The sequence below is a fragment of the Ruditapes philippinarum genome, unplaced genomic scaffold (assembly GCF_026571515.1).
Source record: "Ruditapes philippinarum isolate M1 unplaced genomic scaffold, ASM2657151v2 ctg143_1_1_1_1, whole genome shotgun sequence".
NCBI classification, from domain to species: domain Eukaryota; kingdom Metazoa; phylum Mollusca; class Bivalvia; order Venerida; family Veneridae; genus Ruditapes; species Ruditapes philippinarum.
In genome coordinates this window covers 302,380-308,054 of record NW_026862181.1, presented here as the reverse complement: position 1 = coordinate 308,054, position 5,675 = coordinate 302,380, and the positions used below count along the sequence as shown (strand labels likewise).

At 31.6% G+C, this 5,675-nt stretch overlaps 1 long non-coding RNA gene across 1 annotated transcript; it reads right to left on the bottom strand.

Annotated features, from left to right (window-relative positions):
• Positions 1 to 2,703: 2,703 nt before the first annotated feature.
• On the bottom strand, positions 2,704 to 4,021 carry LOC132718192 (uncharacterized). The gene is made up of 3 exons (XR_009624053.1): positions 3,967 to 4,021; positions 3,172 to 3,259; positions 2,704 to 2,745 (listed from the first exon to the last, which is right to left on the bottom strand). It is a non-coding gene; the product is annotated as an uncharacterized LOC132718192 (long non-coding RNA).
• Positions 4,022 to 5,675: the final 1,654 nt, after the last annotated feature.

The following is a 5,675-nucleotide window of genomic DNA, read 5'->3' as shown; positions in this document are numbered from 1 at the left end:
CATTTCTTTCGAAAAGGCAAACATAAGTTTTTTAACGTTTCAATAATGGTTTTTGGGCACTTTAGATGTTTATCTCTTGAAGCCAGTGAATATGAAATTATCTTCATGTCATTAATGTAGCAAAATGTAAATAAATACATATTTTATCATTATTAAAATGTTACAGATGTAAAAGATTGTTATAGGTATCAGGCCAATGAGTAGCGTTTTGGAAACAATTACAGGATATCAAAGATAACAAAAAAGCTGTGTGAAATGAAAGCAAAGCATTGTATGGCATAATGGGCCTTTAAAGATAGCCTCTACAGTGTGGTATTTTTTTATATTGGCAAAAACAAGAAAAGTCAAACTTGACCAGAGAATGCTCTTGAACGTTGAACAATGAAAGAAAATCATAAAGAAAAAGGATTCTCCTATCCTACTAGCTTAGTTATCCAACTCTGAAAATGAATTTGTTTGTTGTTTTTGTCTCTTTCTAGTTCATTTTCAAGAGCTGGTAAATAAAAACATTTTATATGATTATGAAATAAATTGTTTGATTCAAATAAACACACAAAAATTCCAAACCTGGAATCATTATAATTCCTACTAAGTTTCAAAATATGGAACTATGAGTAAAATGTCATAATCTCTCTAAGATAAAAATGTGGAGTTCATTAAATGACCTATTTTATGACAAGTAGATCTGCAAAAATAGCTCAAATTTCAATCTATAATTAGATTCTTATAACTTGAAATTTGAAAAACTTAGCATTATATTTATATAGATCTAGTTTGATAAAAGTTTATTTCAGTAAACTTTTATACTCTTCATCGTTAATTTCCATCCATGATTTTAATTCGTGATGTTTCAGTCATCACTTTACAATTATTGTAAAACAGGTCCGTCTCATACTGCATTTCTATATTTCTATTTAAAGCAGCATCCCTCAGGATTCATGCTTATTTTCCTGAAAATTTTGAAAATGTATTTCAAAGTAAAATATTGTAAAGTGAACGAAATCAGTAATTTACACATTGTAAACGGCACTTATAATCACGGTACATTACAAAAAGATGTCAAAATATACATAAATACATCTTACTGCGTTAGTAACGCAGTGGAATTATAGTGATTGATAATGCAAAATCAGTCATTCATCGCACATAACATGTAAATAATTAATTAAATATTAAATCTTTTTTACTTTTCTTAAGATCTTAATACATTTTCCTAAAGATTAAATTTCTTGAAATATTTTGGCTTATCTGGAGGCGTGCCGTTTTAAAGGGACTCAACACATGACGAGACTAGAAAGGTTATTTTTCAGATTGTTGTAGGTCTGAACCAGCATTTTGAGTGCCAATTTTCAGACCATTCCTTACTCCTGCAGATACTATTTTTCCCATTTTTAACGTTTCAGAAGAAATTGTCTAGCCAAACAGGAAACTCATCGATATCACGACAAAAAGTAAAATTTTAAGAATTATCACTGCGCACAATGAATATTATGGTGGCATATTTCTGCCACCAGATAACCATATACCTAACTAGTTAATTAAGAGGTTATCTAGTTGCGTAAGTAGTTAACCTCTTAATTACATGTAACTAGTTAATTTTGTGATAAACTAGTTACGTAACTTGTTAATTTTTTCAATAAATAAAAGATCATAACGGGTTATAAATGCATGTTAGTGCCTACAACTGCCATCCTTTTATTATTTTACCAGCTATATATTAAGTGGTTAACTAGTTATGTAATTTATCAACCACTAAACTAACTAGTTATTTAAGTGATTAACTAGTTACGTAACTAATAAATCACTTAACTTACTAGTTAATTAAGAAGTTAACTAGTTACGTAACTACCTAAGTGCCTACAACTGCCATCCTTTTATTATTTAACCAGCTTAATATTAAGTGGTTAACTAGTTACGTAAGTAGTTAACCACTTAACTAACTAATTTATGAAGATGTTAACTACTTACGTAACTAGTTCACCTCTTATCTAGCTAATTAATGAAGAGGTTAACTAGTTACGTAACTATTTAACCTCTTAATTTACTAGTTAGATAAGTGATTAACTAGTTACGTAACTAGCTAACCTCTTTACTAAATAATTAATTAGGAGGTTAACTAGTTACGTAACTAGTTAACCTCTTAATTATCTAGTTATTTAAGTTAATTAACTGGTTACGTAACTAGTTTTTTAAAGGCCATCATTGCATATACTCATCAACTTTCCGTTTTGTGGTCACAATATTATTACATAAGTCATTTATATGTATCATTTTTATTGTTTTTTTATAAGCAATGAAGAAATGGGACATATTAAAATACATTTTATCTTTATTCTTCACGCATTTCTGAAATATAAAATAAGATAAAGTATAGATATTTTAGTGAATTTCTATTGTAATTTATCTTTATAAAGGACTAGTATGTATTTGAGAACATGATCTATTCAAACTTCGTTACATAAAAATATACACATATATGAGAAATAATAAAGTAAGCAAAAAGTCGAAACATCGCATTTTAATTTCTATTTTAGAAAAAAAAGCGGCTTACAGCATTTTCCACATGTGAATCTACATTCAGGACCAAAAGCGACGCACGCAAAATTAACATGGCTTTGACACAGCTGCGGGAGCGCGTCAACGCAATAACCGCTATGCGCATGCGTGGACGGTTTAGTTGTTGTAGGCCTAGTGTAGTTGGGTAATACGTGTGGTGGTGGTGGTGGGTTGTTGTTGTTGTAGATGCTAAATAGCAAATAAAAAAATGATATTTGTTCACTTAAATTTAAAGTTTTGAAAAGGCAGAACGACTCTGTTTAACATAATTAAAAAAGGATATTTCAGAACTAATACGTGGACGAGGGTGTTCTATCATGCTGTCCAGATAAAATCATTAACTCTTTCTGTAAATGAAAATAGTTTCTAGTTCTGTTCATTTTTTTTTCTAATCTTGTCAGTTCAAACATATGCTTTACAATCTTTACACCGTCATACACACACATCCGGCATCTCTTGGTCTTCAAGAATTATGTTTCTTGTCGAAAATGATTCAAATAAATTTACGTCACAAAAATAATATAGCAAAAGTAAAGGCATCTACATGTAAAAAACCAAACTATGCCGACGAACGTGAAATAAAAAGTTGATGATAATGTTTTAAACTGTACACACGCCCATTACACCTGTCTGTATCACAACATTGTGTCTGAACAGCGCTCGAGCTCCTGCCAAACAACTCTCCTCTATGTGGGATACACATCTGTACAATGGAAAAAAACTCACAAAAATGCTGTAGTAAAACAAAAATTGCAGAAGGTTGCACCTTATATAAAACAGAATGATGCTTTTAAGACAGAATCAGCGCAACACCCAATTACAAACAACTTTTATTTGTTAAAAAAAATGAATTAAATGACTTCTTGTCGTATGTTTGTCAGCGTTTTAAAGAAGCGGAATTATTTTATTTACCGGTTAACACAAACATGCAATTTTCATACCAGCCTAATTACCTAACTAAGGGCTTGCACAAGAATAATGAAAGAAGCACGTGCATACCAATCTTTCAATTTTGAATTTAATTTATGTAAGTGACATTTGGTTTAATGAAATAGTATTAAATATATAATAATTACAGAAAACAAAGTGATCTCCTGTTATCAGCGTCAGAACATTTCAAAACAAGGCTTAATTCCCTAAGTCTGGTTTCGTAACTATTGTCCTGTTATATACTGCCGAAAAGGTATAAGGTACACTATCAAATACATTTTCCTTCCCACAAAATAACGTATCCTTATTTTTATAGAGTTTATGTATTCTCTGTACAATCCCTCGCGACTCTTTCGTCCCGTCATATGTTTTCTCCGTATATGATATTTGTTATAGTGCAGTGCTCTCAGCGCTTTGATTTTTTCTCTAATATATCACGGATTTGCATTACATGTAATATTCGTGAAATATAATACATACCTCTTTCGATATACATCCTCCAGCGAAAACCATGGCTACGATCAAAGTCGAAAATTCCGCGGTGTTAGCACGCCTGAAAATGATAAACCACCATGTACAACAATAATTTTAACAACACTCTTAAGATTTGATGTTGTAAGTTGTATTAAAGTAATGCTGAAGAAAAGTATTTAATGTTATATCATGGTTTCAGTTTTTTTAAAATTCTAGAAATGATTTTTGCAATTGTTTATTTTAAAAATACATTAACTCTCACTTAGAACGCCGATTATTACTTTGAGAATTAAAAAGACACGTTTGAGTATTGCTTTAAAAATCAAGGGGAAAAAAATAACCCAATCGGAGGAAAATATCAACCTGGTTTTGGTTCACAAGTGGTTTACCATTTATGGCATTGTGAAATATTCTTGGCACGAGATCTTTGCAAGTGAAATTCAAGCGCTTATAAATAGAAATAAGTGAAAGATTAAAATTTTATGGTTCAACGGATTTGATGACATGGCGTCTTGAAAAAAAAGGCAACAAGTCATTGACGCATGAGAATGAGATACATTGTACAAAAAGGGATTAGTGTTCACAGGGTGTGAAAAAATAAGTACAGTCGACCGGGACAATAGACAGGACTCTCCTTGAAAAAAAGCCATTCCGGTAGCTGTAAACCGGATCTATCCGGCCGCTTATAATCTCAGTGAACAGTTCTAAACCGTGACCACTTTGCTGTATGACGAATTTACAAGGTTTCAAACAAAGCATATCAACATTATTTGAAATGGCAAATTTAAAAACACGTATTTTATACTGGCAAAACGAAAGATTTACAAAATCAAATTAAAGCGAATGTAACCTATAAGAGATAATCATGTCCCATCGGGGTTTTGTACCCTGATTATTTGATTAGATTGAACAATAAGCCCAAATAACTTCTAATTATGCCCGACTAATTTTCTTTAAACGAACATTCTTTTTAAATTTGGCAATTCGACAGTCAAAACTTACGCGCAACATTCCAAATATTTTGGGCATGCTGGTTTTCGCCAATGCTAGAATTACAATAGGTCCCCGGTTTGCTTTTTTCCATCCACATGCGCATGCTTGACTGTCGACAGTCCGAGACGAGCTGTCTCCATGTCACATTTAAGTACCGGGAATATTAAAACCATTCTGGAACAGATAATAATGTTACATTATAATGTTGCAATGTATTTTTAAATAAACTAGAAGAATAATAAGAATTAATTTGTAATGAACTATGGGCTAAAGATGAAATGTGAATGGCAAAGTAAAAATTTAAAAAATAGGGAAATGGGAAATTTTCAAGAGCTTGAAGGACAGTCCGCCATCTAAACCGGTTCACAAAAGAGCAAGAGTAATACTATTCACAAAACCAGGTTATATAACAATAGGTAAAATCCTTTCAATAATGTGGGATAACATTTTGCCACACGGAATTATTCCTCTGGCTACTTTGCATAATTAATGAAAAAAACGTTCTAAAAACGGCCAACTTTCCTCTTCAAATCGGGGACATCTTGGCTATTATCTTTAATAACTTATCCGAAGACTGGTCGGAAAAGGCCGAAAAGTTGCGATAACTTTCCCCTAACATAATACAATTATATTTACTCTACTATGTTTGCAAAGGCACAAACATCTGTAAAAATGGCTGAATTTCGTGTACATCTCTCCAATCAGCATTTTCTTTCAGAAAA